This window comes from Triturus cristatus, chromosome 10 (assembly GCF_964204655.1).
Source record: "Triturus cristatus chromosome 10, aTriCri1.1, whole genome shotgun sequence".
Lineage (NCBI taxonomy): Eukaryota > Metazoa > Chordata > Amphibia > Caudata > Salamandridae > Triturus > Triturus cristatus.
The window spans coordinates 1,206,415,590-1,206,442,372 of NC_140593.1; the positions used below are offsets into that span (position 1 = coordinate 1,206,415,590).

The 26,783-nt window shown below is 52.7% G+C and overlaps 1 protein-coding gene across 3 annotated transcripts in view; it reads right to left on the reverse strand.

Annotated features, from left to right (window-relative positions):
• The window catches only part of CCDC120 (coiled-coil domain containing 120), a 352,506-nt gene that overhangs the window by 163,095 nt on the left and 162,628 nt on the right, over nucleotides 1–26,783 (reverse strand). The window contains exon 1 of one of the 3 annotated variants that reach the window (XM_085629698.1): nucleotides 18,045–18,177. The exons of the other annotated variants lie outside the window; for them this stretch is intronic. The gene's annotated coding sequence lies outside the window, so the exon portion shown is untranslated. Of the gene's footprint in view, nucleotides 1–18,044; nucleotides 18,178–26,783 lie in introns of those variants that run through there. 3 annotated transcript variants of the gene reach the window in all.

Below are 26,783 nucleotides of genomic sequence, written 5' to 3' on the forward strand. Positions count from 1 at the left end.
TCCAACATGTTTCAGCTCCTTGGTAATGTGGATTTTGGCGAAGGCTTCTTCAGGTCAGAGTGAATTCTGTTAGCCATTCTATCATTCACTGAAATTAAAATGATTACAATCCTAACTTTACACAACCTGCGAGTGCAACAAATTCATAGCGCCTCGTCTAGCCAGGAGACTAAAAGACAACTCTCCTATCTGCACACAAACACATTTGGAGGGTTAAGCTTTTTCCCCCATGATGTCAAACAATGAAAAACACATTATATCTGTCTCTCTTATTTGTGTATGTTTATCAATGCCGTCCCAGTGAAAAAACGTGGCCAAATAAAACAGGTTATTTGCTATAAATGCACTAATAATCCCACATTTAATATTACCGTCAAACGGCGTGATTACCTCGGATAGAGGTAGCTGACTTGAGAAATCACAGACTCCACTGCAGAATCACTTAATAGAAGAAAACAACTCACAGGGCCAAGTGAGTGCAGTTTTAACTCACTGCGTGGTTTTACCTCGTGGGTCCTGGTTAAAGAACTAAAACTTTGTTTACAACTACTGCACATGAAAAACCAGCACGGCACAAACCTTATACATGCAGATGCGCAAAGTGGAATATGCTATTTATTGCCACTGGGGCGGGGGGGGGGGGGGGGGGGGGGGGAAGGTGAAGGACATCATGAGGTACTCCGGGCTTTGCACCCCCGAGTAATTCCTACTCATCATACTCCCTTGCTCACTGTGCCACTGGATTCAAGCTAGTCCATTTGCATATGGCTGGGTCCAAACTGGGGTGGCGTAGTGGGCAAAAGAACGATGGATCTAACCCAGATCTTTTGATTGGGGGAGAAAGTTTGCATTGTTAGCATTCCGTCCATCATTTGTTTGCTTTAACACTTTTCGCCCTAAGTGGGATGGGTATGCCCAGACGTGGGTCCCGGGCTCACTGTGCCACCGGATTCAAGCTATCCTGGCTGAAGAGGGGTGAAACCCCGAAACTGGTCATAGGATGCTGGTTTCCAGTCCAGGGAGGACCTGGCCTGGCAGTTCGGGCTGGACTGTTCCCATGAGGCACAGGGGTAAGACTGATTTGCATATGGCTGGGTCCAAACTGGAATGGTGTAGTGGGCTAAAGAACGATGGATTTAACCCAAATCTTTTGACTGGGGAGAATGCATGGTCAGCATTCCGTCCATCATTTGTTTTGGTGCAACACTACTCCTCATACTCAACAATGATAATAGATTGCATATTACACCCCCACATCTAATAATTAGTGCACGCACGCACAGCCCTGCTCTTTGCACCATCACCAGCCTCCCGCACATCTCCCCTCCCCATCACCCCGTCTACCTGACTCCCGTTACCTGGCAGCTGCCAGGGCATCCCGGCTGCCATGGAGACCCGTATCTCCCAGGCACAGCCGGCTCGCGCTGCCAGCAGGCCCTGCCCGCGCGACGTACCCGATACAATGACCTCCGCGAGCCCTCGTTTATTCTGCATTTGTCACCATTTAAGAGCCGGGTTTGCACCGCGAGCTCCAACGTCGGAGGCCTGGGCGTTTTATTTCAGTGTAAAGTCACCGGGGGGGGGGGGGGGGGGGGGGGGGGCTGTGTTGGATTTGTATATGTAGCGCTTGCATGCCTTCTCTCGGCGCTTCACGCAGCTTTGTTATTATCCGATACCACCGAACGGCCCGTGTCGGTGACCTCCATCCACGGAGGACACATTTATCTGTGTCCCTCCCACACTGGCATTTCGACAAGCGGTGCAGTAGGCAAAATAAACATTTTTGGGAACATTTGTGGGTGGAAGAGGGACAACTGGTATATCGGGAAGAACAGAGTTACACCCCCACCCCCAGAGGGGGGGGGGGGGCGGGGAGATATTGTAGGTCTGACCCAGTCCTTGCTGAGAAGAGACCGGACCCCCCCCCCCACCCCACCCCCCTTAGTGAGGGTGCACTCACATTCCGGGTGCCCTGGTCCTCCGAGGTGTACCCAGACCCCGCCCCGGAGGATGGCATCGCACCCTCTACCAAAGGTGGTGGGTGGCACAAGGCTGGTGCCAGGGCAGGAGGCCCTAGGAATAGGGCACAGAACGTTGAAGCAGTAGAGCATAAGTGCTGACGTCAGAGTGTCCAAGTACAACACAACAATACTACGTGTAACGTAACGAAAAGTTTCTTACCTGTCGGTGTAGTTTTGCAGCTTGAAGATCTTTCTGGATTCACTATGCTGTGCATTATTCCGCGATCTTGTGGTTGGGTCCGGATTCGTAGTCTTTTCTTTTTTTTTTTTTTTTTTGTAGCCCAGGTGGGCGTCGACGTCCACCATTTGGTGCACCTCCCGTGACGTCGTCGTGCTTCCTGCGGAAGTCCCACCTTTGGGGCGCCATCTTCGGGTTCTTTTTTCCCTTTTTTTTTTTTTTTTTTTTTTTAACCCTAGGCGATTGATTAATCCTTTTGTCCATATTTCTGTACGTTTCCACTTCTTTGATCCTATCCATTTCACCCCCTCTTCCTCCAGCCTCATCTTCCTGGCGGAGGTGGGTGGGTTCGCTAGTGAATCCAGAAAGATCTTCAAGCTGCAAAACTACACCGACAGGTAAGAAACATTTCGTTTTGCAGCGTGAATCTTTCTGGATTCACTATGCTGTGCATAGATTTTGTAGCGGTTTTCCTATTTTTGTGGTGGCTGGGTGGAAGATGATCGCTGGTCGTTGAAAATGTGTTGTAGCACCTTCTGTCCAACCTGTGCTTCCTTATTCATTTGAATGTCCACGCAGTAGTGCTTTGTGAACGTGTGCACAGATGCCCAAGTTGCTGCGAGACAAATGTCTTGGATGGGCGTGTTTGCCAGGAAGGCCACGGTGGCCCCCTTCTTCCTTGTGGAGTGAGCTTGGGGCCCCTCCGTTAGCTCCTGTCCAGCCTGTTTGTGACAGAATTGAATAGTGAGGGCAATCCACCTAGCGATGGTGCCCTTGGTGACTGGTCTACCCATGAAGCTAGTAGCAAAGGACACAAACAGCTGCTTCGACTTCCTGAGTTCCTTGGTTCTTTCAATGTAGTGCATCACCGCTCTCCTGGCATCGAGGGTGTGCAGTGCCTTTTCTGCGTTTGTAGTCGGGTTTTGGAAGAAACTCGGTATCTGGATACTCTGATTCATGTGGAACGCCGACACTACCTTGGGCATGAAGTGTGGGTCCGTCCTCAGGACTACCCTGTCCTTGTGAATTTGAATGTAGGGCTCCTGTAGCGTTAGTGCTTGAAGCTCGCTCACCCTGCGTAGTGAGGTTATGGCCACTAGAAAGGCAGTTTTCATCGTCAACATTTGTAGAGTGGCCTTGTGAATGGGTTCAAACGGCGCCTTCATGAGCTCCGTCAGAACCACGTTTAAATTCCATGCCGGCGGCGGCAACCTTTTCGGGGGTGCCATTCTTTTGGCTCCCTCCATGAATCTCTTCACCACCTGCGAGGTGAAGAAGCTTCCACCCTTCTCACCTCTGGTGTAGGCAACGATCGCTGCTAGGTGTACCCTTAGGGAGCTCGAGCAGAGGTTACTCTTTAGAAGGTGTGTGAGGTACCTCAGCACAGTTGAGTCTCTTGTCATTCTGTTTTGCAGGCCCTTTTTCCTGCACCACACCGTGAATCTCTTCCACTTTGCGCTGTAGCACTTTCTTGTAGTAGGTTTCCTTGCCTCCCGTAGCACTCGCATAGTGCTCTGAGGTAACCTTAGGTGTGCGAACTCTAGGTCTTCAGGAGCCATGCTGCTAGGTTGAGTGTCTCTGGCTCTGGGTGCAGGACCTCCCCGTTTTGCATTGAGAGCAGGTCTTTTCTCCTCTCGAACCTGTACGGTTTGCCTTGCGCCATTTCTTGAATCTGTGAGAACCATGTCTGCCTCGCCCACTGTGGAGCCACCAGGATCAGAGTCATGTTGCTGGTTCTGCACTTGTCGAGCACTCTGTGCAACAGGGGTATCGGTGGAAAGGCGTAGGCAAATGTCCTCCACCAGCTTATCCATAGGGCATTTCCCTTGGATTGCTGATCTGGTTGCCTGGACGCGAAGCTTCGGCATTTTGCATTGTGGCGTGTTGCAAATAGGTCTATTGTGGGAGTCCCCCATCTCTGGAAGATTTTCTCAGTTTCCTGGCCATTGAGCTCCCACTCGTGTGATGCTGAGGTCTGTCTGCTTAGCCAGTCTGCCTCCACATTGTCCTTCCCTGGTAGGTGAATTGCCAGTAGATCTATTTTGAGAGGTATGGCCCATCTCCAAATCTCCTGAGCTAGGGATGAGAGGGGAAACGACTGTGTCCCCCCTTGTTTGTTGATGTAGAACATCGCCGTGGTGTTGTCTGTCTGTACCAACATCCTCTGGCCGAACAGGTGCCTCTGGAATGCCTTCAGGGCTAACAGTATCGTTTTCAACTCGAGGTAGTTGATGTGGCGGACCGCGTCTGCTGGAGCCCATAGACCCCTCACTCTGAGGTTGTCCATGTGCGCTCCCCATCCCTTCTGCGATGCGTCCGTGGTAATGGTCATTGTTGGGCTTGGTGGTGTCAGGCTTCTCCCCGTTGTTATGTTGTCTCTGTTCCACCAAGTTATCTCCTCCTGCACTGCGTGCGTAACAACCACTAGATCCTCCCAACTTCCGTTTGCTTGTGACCATTGCTGTTGCAGCCATTCCTGGAATGGTCTCATGTGCAGGCGTACATTCGGCACCAGCTGGATACAGGACGCCATCATCCCCATCATCTTGCTCACCGCCCTCACTGTCAGAGCTCGCCCCTTCTGGTAGAGCTGCGTCTCCTTGAGTAGAGCATCTGTCCTCCTGTCGCTGGGCACTACTGTACTGTTGAGGGAGTTGATCTTTGCCCCCAGGAAAATCTTTACCTGTTCCGGTTCCAGCGATGATTTTCCCCAGTGGATGGAAAATCCCAGATTTGTGAGGGTGTCCGTTACGCGTTTTGCGTGCCTCTCGCACTTCTCGCGTGAGTTTGCCTTGACCAGCCAGTCGTCCAAGTAGGGGTATACGTGTATTCCCTGCTTTCGTAGGTGTGCCGCTACCGCCGACAGGCATTTCGTAAAGACCCTTGGCGCAGATTTTAATCCGAAGGCCAGGGTTGTGAACTGGTAGTGTTCCTGTTCGATGTTGAATCTTAGAAGGCCCTTGTGCCTTCTGTTTATTGGGATGTGAAGGTAGGCATCCTTGAGGTCCACGGTGACCATGAAGTCCCCTTCTCTTATCTGTGGCAGTACCTCCTGCAGTGAAGTCATTTTGAACCTTTGCGTTCTGATGAACTTGTTTAGGTAACGGAGGTCCAGTATGGGTCTGAGGTCTCCGTCTACCTTCGGCACCACGAAGTAGTTTGAGTAGACCCCTTTGTTGCGTTCCCTGAACGGCACCGTCTCTATGGCTCCCTTTTGTAGGAGTTTCCGCGTTTCTTCTCTGAGTATTGCCAGTTCTTGGGCCGATCTCTGCCTTCCCTTCGGCTTCCTGTTTGGAGGTCTTTTCTCCAAGTCTACGCAGTATCCGTACTGCACGACGTTCCGTATCCACTTGTCTGTGGTTATACGCCGCCACTCCTGAAGGTAGAACCTCAGCCTTCCGCCTACTGGTGATGTATGCTCGTAGGCTCTTGAATCTTCTCTTCCCCCTGATGACACTTTTTTGCGCCTCACCCTTGGGGACCTTACGAGGGTAGGCGTCTTCTTGCGTGCTGAGTCACTTCGAGGAGGGCTGATCGCCCCCTCTCCTCCTTTGGCCACGTCCGTTCCCTCTCCCGCGAAAGGACTGGCCCCGAGGTTGATATTGCCAGTTTTGCTTCTGCTGACTTTGTCCGTGACCTTCGCCCTGCTGACCTTGCTGGAACGCCTGGTGCGACGTCCCCTGTTGGCTTCCACCCCTACCGTAGGGTCTCCGAGGGATTTCCTCGTCTCATTCCCCTCAGCTGTAGGGCCCCCATGGACCTCGCTGTCTCGTTTTCCTTCTTGAGCTGGGTGAGCTTTTCGTCCACCGTTGCTCCGAACAGTGTCTCTCCGTTGAAGGGGGTGCCAAGGATGTTGTTCTGCACTTCCGGTTTGAATCCCGAGATTCTTAGCCATGCATGCCTCCTCTCTGTGACCCCTATGGCCATGAGTCTTGCTGAAGTCTCTGCCCCATCCAATGCCGTCTTTATACAGGAGTTGGCGATGTTCTTGCCTTCATCCACCAGGTGAGAGGCTCTCTGGCGGTATTCTTCGGGGAGGTGCTTTACTAGCTCCCCCATCTCATCCCAGTGTTGGTGTCTATTGAGGAGTGCATTCGAATTCGCCATGCGCCAGTGCATTGCGGCGTTCCTCTCGACCTTTCTGCCTGTGAGGTCGATCCTCCTGCTCTCCTTATCCGGAGGTGGGCCCGAAGTTGCTGGAACGTTGGCCCTTCTCCTGGCCGTGGAGGCTATGATGGAGTCTGCGGTGACGCTACCCTTGATGTAAGGTGGGTCCAGGGAGGAGTGCTTATATTTCTTCTCTGTCCTGGGCGTGATCGACCGGCAGGTGGCAGGCTCCTTGAAGGCTTCTCTCCCCTGGTTCATCACGCTTTGTAGCATGGGGAGGAACTGACTCCTAGTCTGGATGGGGAGCAGTGTCTCGACGAGAAAATCGGCTTTCGGCCTCTCCTCGTCGAGTTTGACGCCGAAGGCCATTGCTGCGCTCTTCACCACCATATTGTATACCCCGATGTCGTCGGGTGGCGAAGGCCTCGAGGGGTACGTGTCCACGGCCTCCTCAGGGTTTTCGGTGTCGAGATCGTGCCATTCGACGTCGTTGCTGGTAGATGCCGCCGATTCGTAGAACGACTGTTGGTCTTCTTCCTCGGCTTCTTCCTCATAATAGGGCTCCTCTTCTTCCTCGAGATCCCTTGTCAGCCCTTCGGCGTCGAACTCGCCTTCGACCTCGACGACGTCCGCCGATGAAACCGTTGGAATCTTGAATTCCTTCATCCTGGCGTCGAACTCCTTCTTCCTTTGAAGGATGTTCTCCATTTCGGCCTCGAGCCGCCTCTTCTTTTTCTCCATTTCGGAGATGCTTTCGGCGTCGACCGCGGGTCTCTTCGATGAAACTTGCGTCGACGTCGAACGTTCTTTCTGCGTCGATCGGCCAGTTTCATGGGACGATTTCGACGACCCTTGCCTTTCGGCGTCTTTCTGCCCCAGGGAGTCCTTTTGTAAGGATCCGCTGGGCCTTTTGTCCGAAGTTCCCCCTTTGGACGTCGAAGTTTTCGGCGCCGGGGTTCCCTTCGTGGACCTTGACTCAGTTTTTCTCGAGTCACCCTCGTGTTTTCGAGGTGTCTTTTGATTTGCGCTCGACGATTCTCTTACCTCGTCTTCTTTTTTCTTGTCGGTCTCTACGACCGTGAAGTTTTCGGCTGTCTCGGCGACGTTGTCCTCGTCGTCCGTGTCGAGGCCCAGCTCGTAGAGTGTCGGGGGTTTCCCTTTGCCATCCATGTTGGCGTTGGCTCTTCTCTGCCTCTCTCTCACTCTGAGTGTCTTCGGCGCGAAGGCTGAGCAGGCGTTGCAGTCGATACTCCGGTGATCCACCGGTAGGCAGAGGTTGCAGACCGGATGCTGGTCTTTCTGCGCGAACTTGTGGTGGCAGTTTGGGCAGAACTTGAATGGCGTCTTGTCCATTTCGCTCAGGGTCTCTGGAGCGTGCATTCTCCAAGGCTGTCGAAGAAAAAAGGTTCGCTGGTCCTCTTTCTTCGCGCTCCTGATGAAATCTCTTCTATTCCTGATGTCTTCTCTTGATTCTATCGATGAAACTCGCTTTTCTTCCTTCTTCCTCCGAGTGAATTTCTGGAGCTTCCCGATGACGATCCAGACCCAACGGCGGAAAAAAGAATCTGAAGATGGCGCCCCAAAGGTGGGACTTCCGCAGGAAGCACGACGACGTCACGGGAGGTGCACCAAATGGTGGACGTCGACGCCCACCTGGGCTACAAAAAAAAAAAAAAACAAAGAAAAGACTACGAATCCGGACCCAACCACAAGATCGCGGAATAATGCACAGCATAGTGAATCCAGAAAGATTCACGCTGCAAAACTATAATTATCGGGCACACCTGGTACTCCTTTCATCTTCTCCTCCTCGGCGGCTGCTTGACGGGACCAGATGCCTCCGTCCCTTCGGGGCGGAGGAAGGGTCCGGTGGAGGGAGTCGTTCTCGGGAGATAAATTCTGAGAAGGTATAAATTCTTGAGAACTTCCTCAATAGGATGATTACTGGCCAAGTGTTGTTAACATTGAGGGAAAACATTCGTTCATAACTAAAACATAAAAACCTCATAAGTTTAAGGTGAGCCTACATAAAACAAGCATTTGCAACACAGTATGTCTCACGCTTGCGAGAGTTTGAGCTATTGGGATTGTAAATGACAACGCCTTTTATCGATGTGTTTTGAAACCCTGCAAGCGGTGCGTAAACACACTCTACTTATCAAAGTAGACAGTGTGTGTGTTTACGCACCGCTTGCAGGGTTTCAAAACACACAAACAAAAGGCATTGCCATTTACAATGCCAATAGCTTAAACTCTCGCAAACGCGAGACCTATTGTGTTGCAAATGCTTTTTTGTTTTGCAGTTTTATTTAGCGAACTCGACACAAAAGGTATTGGAGCACTTTACATGAGCATCAGTTATGTTACATAAGGACACGTTCAAGGGCACACACACACACGTGTGCCATGCATACCTTACATTAACCGAGGTAGAACTCGGCAAATGAGTAGGTATTTTATGGAACTGCGGTTCACGTAGACTTTGCTGCTCCGCCCTAAAAAATCCCTCTATAGTCGAACGTCGGTGGAATAGGTTGGAGCATAGACCCCGATCTCTGTCTCGAGGGTCAATAGTACTGACCATTAACTAACGAAGAGCGTCAGTGTCTGCAGTTTAGGAGGCGCGTCAGACAAAAGACATGTGGGGGGGGGTTCTGGACGTCAGTTTGGACACATCGGGCTTCGTCACCCCCGTAAAAAACAGAAGATCTGCAGACAAAGCCTCAGCACACCGGTTGCAGGTCTTTCAAAATGCAGCTGCTCGACTTCTTTTCCATCGGCCTAGATGCGCCTCTGCGTGTCCTCCACTCCACAAACTACATTGGCTTAAAGTCAATAAGCGCATGGAGTTCAAGGCCCTATGCTACATGTTTCGGGTCAAATGTGGCCTTGCTCTCTCCTTTATTCAAAGATTGGCAACACTGTTGTAATCAAGAGATGGTCCGGACTTCTAGCATAGATTCGTTAAGTTCTTTATTAAGATGTTAACATGGAGAAACCCCACCAGGAGCAGCCTCCCGCTGCTCAGCCCTTCTCAATGGACACTCGCAGACATCCAACATTAAGTCCACACCAACATTCCATGCCACCCTCATACTGGCCGAGCAGCAGGTACAACACATCTCCCTTCTTTACAGGGAACAAATGCATTGTGAAACAAATGAAACGAAACAATTAAAAGAATGACGATATGGCAAATAAATCAGACATATCGCCAAGAAATTGGATACAATACATTAATGCATGAGAAACTATGCATGTGTAAGTACTTAAAGACCAAGAAACGGCGCGACAGTTGAGATGCACGAGCTTCCCCATGTTTACATTCCCCATGTTTCGGCTCGGCCCGTATAAAGGGGAATCGCTCTTTTTCCTATCTGGACCCCAAGCTCTGGAATGCTCTCCCAATTGAGTTTAGAAATGGTCTCTCGGTTAGCTTTCCGTAAGCAAAACACACAAGATGGACGGAATGTTGCACATTGGCAAAACATTGACCCCCAGTCACAGATCTGGGTTTAATCCATCGTTATTTTGCTCACCACGCCACCCCAGTTCAGACATGGCCATATGCAAATCAGTCCTGACCCAGCTTTCCGTAAGCGCCTCAAGACTCTGCTTTTCAGTGACCTGGCTCGATTCCTATTCTACCTATTCGTGCCAGCAGCCCGAGTTACCCTGCCTCCACCTGTCCAGCGCCGGGTGACCCTGTTGGGTAGCTGAGCGCTTTATAAATCTATAAATAAAAAAATAAATGGAGGGGGCTGAAAACCATCCGACCCCAAACAGACACCCATTAACACCAAACCGCACTGGAGTGGGAGGAGGGGAGTGGGAAGGTGGGGGCAGGGCAAAGGGAGAGGGGACAGAAATAGATAAAGGTTATACGTGGAGGGGGCGGTTTAAGATAAACATGTGCATGCATAGTCTTAATTTACTTTCTACATACATTGGTCATTGCTGCGATGGCATCATGGTTACTATTTAACCGGTATTGCTTACCACAACATAAAGACCTCTGGTTTAAGAAAAAGGGGGGCCACTCTGCATGTGCTTCAGTCCAGGCTTTCTTACTTCCTGTGACTTCATAGGCGTGACCCAGTGCGGAGGTCACTGGCTGAACAGCATCATACCGTGCGTCATGGTGCATACAGCGGCCATAGAGAAATGCATTCAAATACCATTAAAAACAAGCATTTCCAATGCTTTAAAAAAAAAAAAAAAAAAAGTGGGCTCCGTGCTGAAATATAAAGCGTGGCGCCCCTGAATATTTAACATGTGCATAGCGGCCCGTGAAGTGGGCGCCATGGTTATTTAAAAAAAAAAGAAAAAAAAACACACACAAGAAACCAACGCCGTGATAGGTGCCACGGTGACAAAATATCAGTATTACAAAATAAAACAATTAATCCGTAAACACAACACATGAACTCTTACTGTGTAATAAAACTGTAGTGGGTTGATGCTCCTTCCGATAAAACAGAAGCGATCTATCTGGAGCACCAACGAATAAGGAGCCAGGAGAGCAGAGTAACGCAGGAGGTAACCAAAGGATAGCAGCAGCAGACGGGATTACACAAGCTATACAGTTTACAGCAGGTCTTGCAGACAGCGCATGCGCGCTGGCTAGGCTTGACCTAAAAAGAGCTATAATAAACTTTCTTCTCCACAATGTCCACAAGACCAACACATTTTGCAATTCTGAATTTTGCACACTTGTGTAAAAACTATTTCAAAATTATATTTTTAACTTTTGGAACAGCATTTTAGGGCTAGAGTAGAAAATGTACAGAGCTACCAATAATTATGAATAAATATATACATCCCCCATTAGCTAAAATATACTCGGGAACACAATTATTTCAAAGGGATTGTATGGATTATAGAAAATTGTCCTCAAGTACAAGGAAATTGCTCCTCCAGTGTGTACGTAGAATAACCAGCAGCTTTGTGAGAGACAATTAAGCACTTGGAGAGGAATCTAGGAGACTTTTTTCCTTCCAAGCATGAAGGTTAGGGCTGCCCAGCTTAGAAGAATGCAGAGAGTAAACGAACACTAGTCCAATGTTGTTCTCAAGGAGGATAATGATGTGAGATTGTAAACTGGTTGGTACATACTGAGGTTAAAAGGAAAGCAGGCAGTCTGGTCTTCATGGTTTAAGATTTTATCAGGAGAAAGACGAGTGCGAAGGATGAGCCAATGGGAAGAGGGTGCTAAAGACAGGCTGGTCATCAAGCAAGAGGCAGAGGAGAAATTGTCTTGAGTCTTCCTAGATTTACCAACAGGAGGTTAAAACTGCGGTGTATTGAAAAATCAGCGACAAGTTATTCCATTCACGAATACGGAAGCGATTGGAGCTGGAGTGATCTCCGTGACAAAATCATCAGCTATTATTTAATCTTAGGGTGATCGGTGTAAACTCGCCGACAACTGGAAACAGCAATTTGCAGAGAAACTGTTCACCCAGAGTAAGGTGGGAAATTTAGGAGTCGCGGACAATGAAATTAGGGACAGCAGAGAGCCAGAATAGTTCACGATTGACGAGCCAACATCCTAAAGTTTTCCCGGGCTTAAGATGTCCTCGAGCATTAAATAGGGTCCTGATTAATGAAGGATTTTATCCTGGTTAAGAAAGTCTTAAAACAGATTTAAGATTATCTTAAGCAAGAAAGCACAGTTTTAAGACTGTATTAAGAAAGGATGGTCTCGAGTCCCTTTTAGGGTGGTAGAGGCAGCTTTAAGATGTTCTTACAGAAGGGGATACGCCTTCGTAAATCAGCGCCATCTTTACTAGCTTGACAAGGTCTTATACCAGAGCAATGCTTCAGTTAACAGGCCTTCCTTGTTGCCCCAAACAGAGCATGGCTAATAAACAGACATGGTTTGAGGTCGGAGATTAGAAATGTGTTACTTTTACAGTCTTATTTAAAACTAAAAGGAACGGTAGACATATAACACAGAAGCCTTTTTTACATTTTTCCAAAAGTCACAGTATTACCCTTAGAATGCAGTGGTCCGTCCGGTAGATATCCTGGTCTTTATTTAACATGCGATAACTTCTGGTACCACACCTGCAGGCTTGCTACCCATGGATCTTTCTTGATACAAGAGTTTTACACCAGGACAGGTGGAAAAACAGTCTATTAATGTCTTATCAAAACATTTAACACCAAGTGTCTTGCATCCATTGTTTTGGCCCCACGCATGTTTCAACGTGATGGTGTAAAAGCATGAATGAATGGATTAATGTTATGTTTGATAAGCAATACCGTTACAACTGCACAGGAGCAGCAAGGGCTGGGGCAGTATGTAGGTGCAAAACACACCATCCAAGCTGGATTTGCACAACTGCCACCCTGTGTAAGACCACAACTGATTACATGGCAGGTGGACAGACGACCAGCAGGGGAGCGTGTTTACACTACAGCCGGTGGCACAAAGACAAGGCTCCCAGCAGCAGCTCGGGGACTTGGCTGTGCCATGGATTCCTGTGCCACACCAGCAGGGGGCGCCTGTTCACTCCAGAGAATGTACCTGGATGGCACCACTGGGAGCAACACATGTTCCTTATGTGTTGTATCTGTAACACGCGACAAATGCCACAACACGTTGGGCTTGAAGGTGCACAAACTATTACAGCTTCATACCGTCTTAAACAAGCATCAGCAAAGCCAAATGGGTCTTGTGTATGTGAGATCTATTGGTTTTCTTGGAGTGGAATGGAGTGGCACTGTGTGGCGTGGTGTGTCATAGAACGGAGTGGCGTGTAGTGCAGTGGCATGGTGTGGCGTACAGTGGCGTGGAGTGGCAATGTGCAGCATGAAGTGGCATTAAGTCAGGGGTACTCATAGTACGGCCCGCGGGCCTCCAGCGGCCCGGCAAGCCTTCCCTGGCGGCCCGCGGACCTTGCAGACATCGTACCTGTGCACCGCCGGTTGCAGCAGCGCGGAGCTGTGAGGCCGGGCGATTCTTTTAAAAGCCAAGTCACTTGTTAATGAGGCTTTTTTGTATTTCACCTCTTCTTAGCGCCCCTGCATCTCCCCTCTGAATGAGTGGAGATGCAGGGGCGCTAAGAAGAGATGAAATACAACAAAGCCTCATTAACAAGTGACTTGGCCTTTAAAAGAGCTGTGAAGTACTTGGGTGCGGCGGCTGTTTGTGTTCCAGGGAAGCGCCGGGTGAGGTGACGGGCAGGGGGGGGGGGGGGCAGGGGGGGGGGGCGGGGGGGGGGGGGGCAGCAGCTAGTGAGAGCAGCAGGTGAGTTTAAAGCGGGAGGGAGAGAGGGAAGACAGAGCAGGAGACAGCGTGGGAGAGACAGCGTGAGAGAGACAGACAAGTTGGGAGAGGGAGGGAGACGGAGGGAGGGGGACAGAGGGAGAACAGATGGAGAGGGAGGGAGACAAACTGATTGAGAGAGAGGGAGAACAGATGGAGAGGGAGGGAGACAAACCGATTGAGAGAGAGGGAGAGAGATAGAGGGAGACAGAGGGAAGGAGAGAGAGGGAGAGAGATAGAGAGAGGGAGGGAGGGAGGGAGACAGAGGGAAGGAGAGAGAGGGAGAGAGATAGAGAGAGGGAGGGAGGGAGACAGAGGGAAGGAGAGAGGGAGAGAGATAGAGAGAGGGAGGGAGACAGAGGGAAGGAGAGAGAGGGAGAGAGATAGAGAGAGGGAGGGAGACAGGGGGAAGGAGAGAGAGGGAGAGAGATAGAGAGAGGGAGGGAGACAGAGGGAAGGAGAGAGAGGGAGAGAGATAGAGAGAGGGAGGGAGACAGGGGGAAGGAGAGAGAGGGAGAGAGATAGAGAGAGGGAGGGAGGGAGACAGAGGGAAGGAGAGAGAGGGAGAGAGATAGAGAGAGGGAGGGAGGGAGACAGAGGGAAGGAGAGAGACAGAGGGAGGGAGACAGAGGGAGGGAGACAGAGGGAAGGAGAGAGAGGGAGGGAGACAGAGGGAAGGAGAGAGAGGGAGACAGAGGGAGGGAGATAGAGGGGAGGGAGACAGAGGGAGGGAGACAGAGGGAAGGAGAGAGAGAGAGAGGGAAGGAGGGAGAGGGAAGGAGAGAGAGGGAAGGAGAGGGAAGGAGAGGGAGGGAGACAGAGGGAAGGAGAGAGAGGGAGAGGGAAGGAGAGAGAGGGAGAGGGAAGGAGAGAGAGGGAAGGAGAGGGAAGGAGAGGGAGGGAGACAGAGGGAAGGAGAGAGAGGGAGAGGGAAGGCGAGAGAGGGAGAGGGAAGGAGAGAGAGGGAGAGGGAAGGAGAGAGAGGGAGAGGGAAGGAGAGAGAGGGAGAGGGAAGGAGAGAGACAGAGGGAAGGAGACAGAGGGAAGGAGACAGAGGGAAGGAGACAGAGGGAAGGAGAGAGGGGGGGAGACACAGAGGGGGGGAGACACAGAGGGGGGGAGACACAGAGGGGGGGAGACACAGAGGGGGGGGAGACACAGAGGGGGGGAGACACAGAGGGGGGGAGACACAGAGGGGGGGAGACACAGAGGGGGAGACACAGAGGGGGAGACACAGAGGGGGAGACACAGAGGGGGAGACACAGAGGGGGAGACACAGAGGGGGAGAGATAGAGGGAGACGGAAGGAGAGGGAGACGGAAGGAGAGGGAGGGAGAGGGGGGAGACGGAGGAGGGAGGGAGACGGAGGGAGATGGAGGAAGGAGGGAGACGGAGGAGGGAGGGAGACGGAGGAAGGAGGGAGACGGAGGAAGGAGGGAGGGAGATGGAGAGATGTGTATGCCGGGTCCGGTGGCTCAGTGGACGAAGGCGTCCGCTGCAGGGACCTATGTTCCACCTCATGGTCGCAGTTTTTTTTTGTTGCTCTAGCCCCGCCCCCTCCCCCAATGACCCCGCCCCCAAGGTGTGGCCCTCGGCCACTAACCGCACTGTAAATTTGGCCCCCAAGAGAAAGTTTGTGAGTACCCCTGCATTAAGTGGTTAGGAAAGTTCCTCAGGATTTCCACGGAATTGCCCTGTAGCACTTCATATAGTACAATATGTTTCCGATTATCTCGATCTACGATCGGTGTAAACATCCAATGCCTTTGATCCGCCGCAGGAGCGCCTTAGTATGTACAACCTGCGAGAACTGGTTTGTTCACAAATGTGTTTTAGACCGGGAGGGGCTAGTGCGTCAGGGAGCAACATATATTGTACCAGTTTGGGATGAAGGAGCCAGAGCCAGGTGGCTGTGTTGTGGAGCTACAAATGTTAAAAGCCTTTTCCAAACAGGAGTAGCAGGCGTGCCCGGGACTCGATCACGAGAGAGACCGAGAGGGAACAACCACCACCTTGTTGTGAGAAGAGACGAACAGCCAGACTGTGGCAGGGTTAAACCAAAGATATTCCAGAGTTGAAAATTGGGGCGCTCTAGGACGACTCTCCCAGATGTTGAGGGGGGGGGGGGGGGGGGAGAAGAAGAAATACTACCTCAATCAGAGAGCGAGCAGCGGACGGACACTAACTAACATGTACCCATCTGTGATTGGTCCATGCTGCACAGTAAGTAAAGGAAGCGACACCTGGCACACGCTGGCCAATTAGGAGGCAGCAAAGAAGAGTGACACTGAAGCCAACGGATGGTAAGCAATGGGCGGGCTCCAAGCCCTTTATAGTAAACAATACTCTTTGCGAGACAGCGCATGGGCAGTCGGCAGGCGAGACCCGAAACAGCCAAAAGCAAAATGAGAGAGACAACAAAACTCAGACACAAATGCTTTCAGTACTGAAGTAGGAGGAGGAGGATTCCATATCCGTGCTGTGCACGAGAGCGCAACTCCAGGCGTACGTAAATTAGGCCAGTCAAGCAATACACGAGGCAGCGTGCTATGCCCCGCCCGATCCAGCAAGTAAACCCAGGCACCTTCGACGTACTTGTGCAAATAGCACGATTTACGTGTGCAAATAGTGGGTGCACTTTCACTTAGTAGATTTAGACTTGTAGATCTATTTACTGACTCAGGTATCCTCAGCATGGCCAATGTGATGTGGGAGGAACTCTGCTCCGTGGAAAGGGTGCAGGCGGTCGTGTGATGCCCTAAAGTTTGTCCACAACTATAAAGTTAAGAATTTCGGGGTATTCACAAACTTTTTGGGGTATTCACAAACTTTTCTAGGGCCAATCCCCCTGTGGAAACGGTCGGCAATTTACTCCTGTCAGCAACAGGGGAAAATCAATTCCCAGGCTTGATATAAAAAATAAAAAAAAATAAAAATAAAAAAAAATAAAGACTCCCCAGAACTGACGGGGAATAACGGTAGGGCTTTCTCTACGGGGAAAAATATTTACTCCTCGAAAAAAGTTACTAACAGCAAATGCACACATGCAGGATACGATTGTGCACAATTGTATTACAGCAGGCACAACAATGCACTTCTGGGAGGTACTCCGGACGTTCCTAGACCTACTCCCAAAAGTGTAGAGTTTTCTAATATCAACTTCCTGATGTAGGTGCAAACCTCAGTGTAGGGTTTGGAATATCAACTTCCTGATGTAGGTGCAAACCTCAGTGTAGGGTTTGAATATCAACTTCCTGATGTAGGTGCAAACCTCAGTGTAGGGTTTGAATATCAACTTCCTGATGTAGGTGCAAACCTCAGTGTAGGGTTTGAATATCTACTTCCGGATGTAGGTGCAAACCTCAGTGTAGGGTTTGAATAGGTATGTCCCGATGTAGGGGTAAACCTTAGTGTAGGGTTTCGAATATTTGCTTCTCTAGGAAGGTGTAAACCTCAGAGTAGGGTTTCGAGTAGGTACTTCCAGATGTAGGTGAAAACCCAGTGGTGGCTCGTCTGCTATGGCAGAGGAGTGTTGCCCCACTGCTTTTAGGCAGTGTAAAGGAAACATAAAATAATAATAACTTGGAGTTATCATTTTATGTTCCCGTGCCGCTTCGCGGGTGGGCGGGAGGGCTGCTCTGCACTCAGGGCAGGGGTGGTTTGCCCACTCCTAAGTGCACTTGACTGTTTGTCTGGCCCTCTCGGGCCACCCAAAACAGTCATGCGCACTTTCCATGTTCTCCATGCCGGCTGCATTACAGCCTGGGTGGAGTTCACGCCCCCCAGTCCCTGGCTCAGTGTCGAACCAGGACGCTCAGACCCATCACAATGCTGCATTGCAGTGTTGCGATAGGTCCGGGGAGCCTGGCTGCGCTTCCTGTTCCTAGAAACCAACAAGGAGAAGCAGGAGCAGATACATGGGACCCGGGGGCAAGGTAAGTGTTTATTTTTTTATATTGCATCCCCCCGCCACTAGCGAGCCATGTCGGCCGCCACTGTGTAAACCACAGTGTAGGGTTTGAAAGATCTACTTCCTGGTTTAGGTGAATCAGTGCACGGTTTGAGGTTTACACCTACATCGGGAAGTAGATATTCCAGTGTAAGGTTCTTGAAGATCTACTTTCAGATGTAGGTGTAAACCTCAGTGTAGGGTTTCCAAAGCTCTACTTCCCGATGTAGGTGTAAACCTCAGTGTAGGGTTTCCAAAGATCTACTTCCCGATGTAGGTGTAAACCTCAGTGTAGGGTTTCCAAAGATCTACTTCCCGATATAGGTGTAAACCTCAGTGTAGGGTTTCCAAAGATCTACTTCCTGATGTAGGTGTAAACCTCAGTGTAAAGTAGGTGAACGCCTCAGAGTAAGGTTTCGAAATTCGCTGTGGGTCATTCCCGCGGAGAGGGGGTCAGGAAGCGCCTAGAGAGTAAAGCCACACGTCACAGGCGCTGATCATGCAGTAAACCCCTCACCTCGGCGGGACCACCGCTTCCACGGCCCTTCCCTGCCCCGCGACCCCGTCCGAGGGTACAAGCAGGACCCGCAGCCTCCAGCGTGGGCCTGGGACCGGACTGTCCTCGCTCCTCACACCAGCACCGCTTCCCTTCACACAAAGGAGCCTGTGCTTTCCCGACCTCATGCGCGAGGCCCTTCCTGTGAGGAAGGAAGCGGGGGGCAGACACTTTTGTGAGCAGGGTCACTGTGCAGTCACTGCCTGGGAAAGACGCCGAGATTCCTAGCTTCAGCAGAGACACAGTACAGCACTGATCACTGCACTCCTCATGTAGCTCCATACATATGCTGTGAGTTAAGGAAGCTCGCGCTCCTGCTGTGTACCCATTCGGTGTGTGAAGGAAGCTCGTGCTCCTGCTGTGTACCCATTCTGTGTGTGAAGGAAGCTCGCACTGCTGCTGCGGCTGTTTACCCATTCTGTGTGTGAAGGAAGCTTACACTCCTATTGTGGTTGTGTACCTATTCTGTGTGTGAAGGAAGATTGCAATACTGTTGGGCCTCCATACCTATTGTATGTGTTAGGGAAGCTTACACTGCTGCTGGGTCTCCCTACCTATTCTATGTGTAAAGGAAGCTTGCACTATTGCTGTGTCTCCATACATATATTGAGCGTAAAGAAAGTCTGCACTATTACTGCGGATGCGTGGGCTTTGTGTGTAAAGGAAGCTTGCACTACTGCCGGGCCTCCACACCTTTTGTGCGTATAGAAAGCTTGCACTACTACTGCAGATGGATATCCTGTGTGTGAAGGGGAAGCGTGCACTACTGCCAGGCGTCCATACCTATTCTGTGTGTGAAGAAAACCCAACAATAGCCCCTGGGGCAGAGCTCCAAGGCACACGTTACACGCACAGGAGCCTACATAGATGCTGCTCATGTGTTATATACCCTTCTATGGCAGAGCAACATGCCCTGCTGCCTGTGCTTTTCACTGTATCTGTAAAGCTTGCACAGCTGCTGCTTGAGATGTTCCAGTGACATGCGCAAGAGCTTACATACCTGCTGCACGTGTTATTAAGTCGAAGCCTACCAGACTTTGGTAAAGGCATCTTGGGGACATTGTGAAAGCTTCCCTGGGAATGCATTCCACCCACTGCTTACCACTGGCTTTGTGGTTTGTACCTCACATTGGTTTGCTGTCCATTTGCTGGCTCTATGTGTTTTAGGCTTTCTTCCAGGTCTTGGTCTCTCCCGTGGAGCATGCCCCGTTTACTGTGTTCTTCCACTAGTGCTCGCTTTTTGTACAAAGGCCTTTACATTTTGTTCTGATCATTTGCTGTGCATTCAAAGACAGAGGTCAAATGTCAAGCTCGGTCTTCGAGGGAGCTTGGTGTTTCAGTTCTTTCTTGGACTTCAAACAGAGGATTTATCTGACAATCTGGGGTGTGAAAGGAAAGGCTTTTTTTCTAGCACACAATACAATTTAAATGTCTGTAAATAAACTTTGCAAATATTTCAGAATATATCAGACTTCGGGAAGTACTTTAGTAATTCTGAAGATCGGTGGAAACAAATACCATCAAAAGTCAGTACTTTAGGGGATACGGTTTGCACACAAACGTTTGTGCGCTGTGTAGTTTTAGTAGTGAAACAGTACGTCTGCGCAAATATAATGGTCATTTCAATTGAAAATGTGTGGTCTGTAATGGAAGTGCGCTGCCACGCCATGCATACGCCTCTCTAGGCAAACCTACCCCACGACACTAACTTACAGCCATGTACAACATGGCTAAAACACACTGGCAAAGTCAATATTTCTTGCATGGGGGGTACCGACAGAGCTGTGTGCGGGTCTCAGTACTGGAATAGCAGCGGTGCTGCTGGGAGCTCAACGGGCAGAGCTGCACCTTGCTTACAGTACCGTCATAGCAGGGGCTGCTCAGGGGTACCGACAGAGCTGTGTGTGGGTCTCAGTACCGGAATAGCAGCGGTGCTGCAGGGAGCGCAACGGGCAGAGCTGCACCTTGCTTACAGTACCGTCATAGCAGGGGATGCTGAGGGGTACTGACAGAGCTGTGTGCGGGTCTCAGTACTGGAATAGCAGAGGTGCTGCAGGGAGCGCAACGGGCAGAGCTGCACCTTGCTTACAGTACCGTTATAGCAGGGGCTGCTCAGGGGTACCGACAGAGCTGTGTGTGGGTCTCAGTACCGGAATAGCAGCGGTGCTGCAGGGAGCGCAACGGGCAGAGCTGCACCTTGCTTACAGTACCGTCATAGCAGGGGATGCTGAGGGGTACTGACAGAGCTGTGTGCGGGTCTCAGTACTGGAATAGCAGCGGTGCTGCAGGGAGCTCAACGGGCAGAGCTGCACCTTGCTTACAGTACCGTCACAGCAGGGGCTGCTCAGGACTGAGGGGTACCGACAGAGCTGTGTGCGGGTCTCAGTACTGGAATAGCAGCGGTGCTGCAGGGAGCGCAACGGGCAGAGCTGCACCTTGCTTACAGTACCGTCATAGCAGGGGATGCGGAGGGCTGAGGGGGTACCGACAGAGCTGTGTGCGGGTCTCAGTACTGGAATAGCAGCGGTGCTGGAGGGAGCTCAACGGGCAGAGCTGCACCTTGCTTACAGTACCGTCATAGCAGGGGATGCTGAGGGGTACCGACAGAGAGGTGTGCGGGTCTCAGTACTGGAATAGCAGCGGTGCTGCAGGGAGCTCAACGGGCAGAGCTGCACCTTGCTTACAGTACCGTCATAGCAGGGGATGCTGAGGGGTACTGAGAGAGCTGTGTGCGGGTCTCAGTATTGGAATAGCAGCCGTGCTGAAGGGAGCGAAACGGGCAGAGCTGCACCTTGCTTACAGTACCGTCATAGCAGGGGCTGCTGAGGGGTACCGACAGAGCTGTGTGCAGGTCTCAGTACTGGAATAGCAGCGGTGCTGCAGGGAGCTCAACGGGCAGAGCTGCACCTTGCTTACAGTACCGTCACAGCAGGGGCTGCTCAGGACTGAGGGGTACCGGCAGAGCTGCACCTTGCTTACAGTACCGTCATAGCAGGGGATGCTGAGGGGTACTGACAGAGCTGTGTGCGGGTCTCAGTACTGGAATAGCAGAGGTGCTGCAGGGAGCGCAACGGGCAGAGCTGCACCTTGCTTACAGTACCGTTATAGCAGGGGATGCTGAGGGGTACCGACAGAGCTGTGTGCGGGTCTCAGTACCGGAATAGCAGCGGTGCTGCAGGGAGCGCAACGGGCAGAGCTGCACCTTGCTTACAGTACCGTCATAGCAGGGGATGCTGAGGGGTACTGACAGAGCTGTGTGCGGGTCTCAGTACTGGAATAGCAGAGGTGCTGAAGGGAGCGCAACGGGCAGAGCTGCACCTTGCTTACAGTACCGTCATAGCAGGGGATGCTGAGGGGTACCGACAGAGCTGTGTGCGGGTCTCAGTACTGGAATAGCAGCGGTGCTGTGGAGAGCTCAACGGGCAGAGCTGCACCTTGCTTAGAGTACAGTCACAGCAGGGGCTGCTCAGGATTGAGGGGTACCGGCAGAGCTGAACCTTGCTTACAGTACCGTCATAGCAGGGGATGCGGAGGGCTGAGGGGTACCGACAGAGCTGTGTGCGGGTCTCAGTACTGGAATAGCAGCCGTGCTGCAGGGAGCTCAACGGGCAGGGTTGCACCTTGCTTACAGTACAGTCATAGCAGGGGCTGCTGAGGGGTACCGACAGAGCTGTGTGCGGGTCTCAGTACTGGAATAGCAGCCGTGCTGCAGGGAGCTCAACGGGCAGAGCTGCACCTTGCTTACAGTACCGTCATAGCAGGGGCTGCTGAGGGGTACCGACAGCTGTGTGCGGGTCTCAGTAATGGAATAGCAGCGGTGCGGCAGGGAGCTCAACGGGCAGAGCTGCACCTTGCTTACAGTACCGTCACAGCAGGGGCTGCTCAGGACTGAGGGGTACCGACAGAGCTGTGTGCGGGTCTCAGTACTGGAATAGCAGCGGTGCTGCAGGGAGCTCAACGGGCAGAGCTGCACCTTGCTTACAGTACCGTCATAGCAGGGGATGCTGAGGGGTACCGGCAGAGCTGTGTGCGGGTCTCAGTACTGGAATAGCAGCGGTGCTGCGGAGAGCTCAACGGGCAGAGCTGCACCTTGCTTACAGTACCGTCATAGCAGGGGATGCTGAGGGGTACTGACAGCTTTGTGCGGGTCTCAGTACTGGAATAGCAGCGGTGCTGCAGGGAGCTCTACGGGCAGAGCTGTTCGTTGCTTACAGTACCGTCATAGCAGGGGATGCTGAGGGGTACCGCCAGAGCTGTGTGCGGGTCTCAGTACTGGAATAGCAGCAGAGCTGCACCTTGCTTACAGTACCATCATAGCAGGGGCTGCTGAGGGGTACTGACAGCTGTGTGCGGGTCTCAGTACTGGAATAGCAGCCGTGCTGAAGGGAGCTCAACGGGCAGAGCTGCACCTTGCTTACAGTACCGTCACAGCAGGGGCTGCTCAGGACTGAGGGGTACCGGCAGAGCTGAACCTTGCTTACAGTACCGTCATAGCAGGGGATGCTGAGGGGTACCGACAGAGCTGTGTGCTGGTCTCAGTACTGGAATAGCAGCGGTGCTGCGGAGAGCTCAACGGGCAGAGTTGCACCTTGCTTACAGTACCGTCATAGCATGGGATGCTGAGGGGTACTGACAACTGTGTGCGGGTCTCAGTACTGGAATAGCAGCGGTGCTGCAGGGAGCTCTACGGGCAGAGCTGTTCGTTGCTTACAGTACCGTCCTAGCAGGGGCTGCTGAGGGGTACCGCCAGAGCTGTGTGCGGGTCTCAGTACTGGAATAGCAGCGGTGCTGCAGGGAGCTCAACGGGCAGAGCTGCACCTTGCTTACAGTACCGTCATAGCAGGGGATGCTGAGGGGTACTGACAGCTGTGTGCGGGTCTCAGTACTGGAATAGCAGCGGTGCTGCAGGGAGCTCTACGGGCAGAGCTGTTCGTTGCTTACAGTACCGTCATAGCAGGGGATGCTGAGGGGTACCGCCAGAGCTGTGTGCGGGTCTCAGTACTGGAATAGCAGCGGTGCTGCAGGGAGCTCAACGGGCAGAGCTGCACCTTGCTTACAGTACCGTCATAGCAGGGGCTGCTGAGGGGTACCAACAGAGCTGTGTGCGGGTCTCAATACTGGAATAGCAGCGGTGCTGCAGGGAGCGCAACGGGCAGAGCTGCACCTTGCTTACAGTACCGTCATAGCAGGGGATGCGGAGGGGTACAGACAGAGCTGTGTGCGGGTCTCAATACTGGAATAGCAGCCGTGCTGCAGGGAGCTCAACGGGCAGAGCTGCACCTTGCTTACAGTACCGTCATAGCAGGGGATGCTGAGGGGTACTGACAGCTTTGTGCGGGTCTCAGTACTGGAATAGCAGCGGTGCTGCAGGGAGCTCTACGGGCAGAGCTGTTCGTTGCTTACAGTACCGTCATAGCAGGGGATGCTGAGGGGTACCGCCAGAGCTGTGTGCGGGTCTCAGTACTGGAATAGCGGCAGAGCTGCACCTTGCTTACAGTACCATCATAGCAGGGGCTGCTGAGGGGTACCGACAGAGCTGTGTGCGGGTCTCAGTACTGGAATAGCAGCGGTGCTGCAGGGAGCTCAACGGGCAGAGCTGCACCTTGCTTACAGTACCGTCACAGCAGGGGATGCTGAGGGGTACCGGCAGAGCTGTGTGCGGGTCTCAGTACTGGAATAGTAGCGGTGCTGCAGGGAGCTCAACGGGCAGAGCTGCACCTTGCTTACAGTACCGTCACAGCAGGGGATGCTGAGGGGTACCGGCAGAGCTGTGTGCGGGTCTCAGTACTGGAATAGCAGCGGTGCTGCAGGGAGCTCAACGGGCAGAGCTGCACCTTGCTTACAGTACCGTCATAGCAGGGGATGCTGAGGGGTACTGACAGAGCTGTGTGCGGGTCTCAGTACTGGAATAGCAGCGGTGCTGCAGAGAGCTCAACGGGCAGAGCTGCACCTTGCTTACAGTACCGTCACAGCAGGGGATGCTGAGGGGTACTGACTGAGCTGTGTGCGGGTCTCAGTACTGGAATAGCAGCGGTGCTGCAGGGAGCTCAACGGGCAGAGCTGCACCTTGCTTACAGTACCGTCACAGCAGGGGCTGCTCAGGACTGAGGGGTACCGACAGAGCTGTGTGCGGGTCTCAGTACTGGAATAGCAGCGGTGCTGCAGGGAGCTCAACGGGCACAGCTGCACCTTGCTTACAGTACCGTCACAGCAGGGGATGCGGAGGGGTACTGACTGAGCTGTGTGCGGGTCTCAGTACTGGAATAGCAGCGGTGCTGCAGGGAGCTCAACGGGCAGAGCTGCACCTTGCTTACAGTACCGTCACAGCAGGGGCTGCTCAGGACTGAGGGGTACCGACAGAGCTGTGTGCGGGTCTCAGTACTGGAATAGCAGCGGTGCTGCAAGGAGCTCAACGGGCACAGCTGCACCTTGCTTACAGTACCGTCACAGCAGGGGATGCGGAGGGGTACTGACTGAGCTGTGTGCGGGTCTCAATACTGGAATAGCAGCGGTGCTGCGGAGAGCTCAACGGGCAGAGCTGCACCTTGCTTACAGTACCGTCATAGCAGGGGATGCTCAGGACTGTGGGGTACCGACAGAGCTGTGTGCGGGTCTCAGTACTGGAATAGCAGCCGTGCTGCAGGGAGCTCATCGGCCAGAGCTGTTGTTGATCGCGGGCCACGGGTGAGGGGCGCTGGCAGACTCCAGACCGAAGCAGCGTGTACCCGCTGCCCTCTGCTCTGTATGGTATCGCGTGAGTCACTGTGTGACATCACTTCCAGATATAAAATTGTAAAACTCACTTCCTCCCAGCCCTTAGTACAAGTTAAATAAACAGAGTAAGTGCAGCTTAACCTCTGCTTGGCACACCGGGCAGGAAGTCTCACTGGGAGAGTACCCAGGTTCTACCCACTCTCTGGTGACCCGGTGCACACGTGCCAGGCCTGGCAGCCGCAGCCCCTGGGCACACCCCAGGGCCCAGCACTAACTGTGCATTGCGCAATCCAAGGGTGCCACTGGGCGCGGGGTGTACCTGCCCCCTGCTGCGTCAGAGACTCATCCGTGCCCCGTGGGGGGGGTCCGAGCCGTTCTCTGCTCTTCCGGATTATTCACGGCTCCATCAAAGTACCTCAGCCCTGGGGTGCAGCACCCCTGCATTGAGAGCCCTAGCTCGGAATGTAATGTAAGGTGGATTTGTAGAGCGTTGCTCGTCATCTGTGAGGGTATCCAGGCGCCTAGAACATGTGTAGACGTGGCGAGGCTGCCTGGAAATAGGCCGTCTTGGATGGACTCGAATTCAAGAAGTGAAGAGGAGGCCCGGGTAGGTCGGAAGAGGAACGATCCTCCTGCTGTTCTGCTTCTGTGGATGCCGGGTGTGTGCGTGAAGGAGTGATGCGGAGTGAAGTAGTCTGGTGGGTTGGTGGAAGTGAAGCCGGTGATAGAGGTACACGGGTCCTGTGTTGCGTAGTGACTTGAATGCGTGTGAGAGAAGCTTGAACTGACAGCGTTTCCGGACGAGGAGCCGAGCTCTGAGGAGTGGCGTGGTGTCCTCGGAGTTTTATATGGTTTGAAGTCTGTTTAGATGGGTTGGGATGCCGGTGTAGAGTGCGTTGCCGGTGTAGAGTGCGTTGCCAGTGTAGAGTGCGTTGCCAGTGTAGAGTGCGTTGCCAGTGTAGAGTGCGTTGCCAGTGTAGAGTGCGTTGCCAGTGTAGAGTGCGTTGCCAGTGTAGAGTGCGTTGCCAGTGTAGAGTGCGTTGCCAGTGTAGAGTGCGTTGCCAGTGTAGAGTGCGTTGCTGGTGCCCTAGTCCATCTGCTTGAGATTAGAGCCCAAGCACATGCAACCAGGCCTGGACATCAGTGATTATAATGCTACAACCCTTACACAGCGAGTGGTGAAACACAGGCCCCACAGCTCCTGCTGTGCAAGGGCCCCCCAAGCTCCAGGCACCCCCCCCCCCCCCAAGCTCCAGGCACCCCCTTGGTGGAGAGCTCCTGATTTAGACCGGTGGGTGCCCCTCCATGTACCATGCAGGGCCCCCCCCCCCCCCTCGAGGTTCGTTACGCCAGTGTACACAGCTCTGCCAATGCACCTCGGTGCTAACCTCCTGCGGCCCAACTATTCCAGGACGGCTTCCCCTCACCCCTCGGTCAGTGCATTCAGACATAGACGCAGCACCCCTGACCACACCTCTGCCAATGCACCTCCGCCCTGAGACGCAGCACCCCTTACCACACTGCTGCCAATGCACCTCGGTGCTCACCTCCTGCGGCCCAGCTATTCCAGGACGGCTTCCCCTCACCCCTCTGTCAGTGCATCAAGATGCTTATCTGCAGCACCCCTTGCTGTTCAAAGACAGGGCGCCCATGCACTGCTCTGCCAATGCACTTCCGCCCTGAGACGCAGCACCCCGGACCACTCCGCTGCCAATGCACCTCCGCCCTGACACAGCATCCCCGACCACACTGCTGCCAATGCACCTCCGCCCTGACACAGCATCACCGACCACACTGGTGCCAATGCACCTCCGCCCTGACACAGCATCCCCGACCACACTGGTGCCAATGCACCTCCGCCCTGAGACGCAGCACCCCTGACCACACCTCTGCCTATGCACCTCCGCCCTGAGACGCAGCACCCCTGACCACACCTCTGCCAATGCACCTCCGCCCTGAGACGCAGCACCCCTGACCACACCTCTG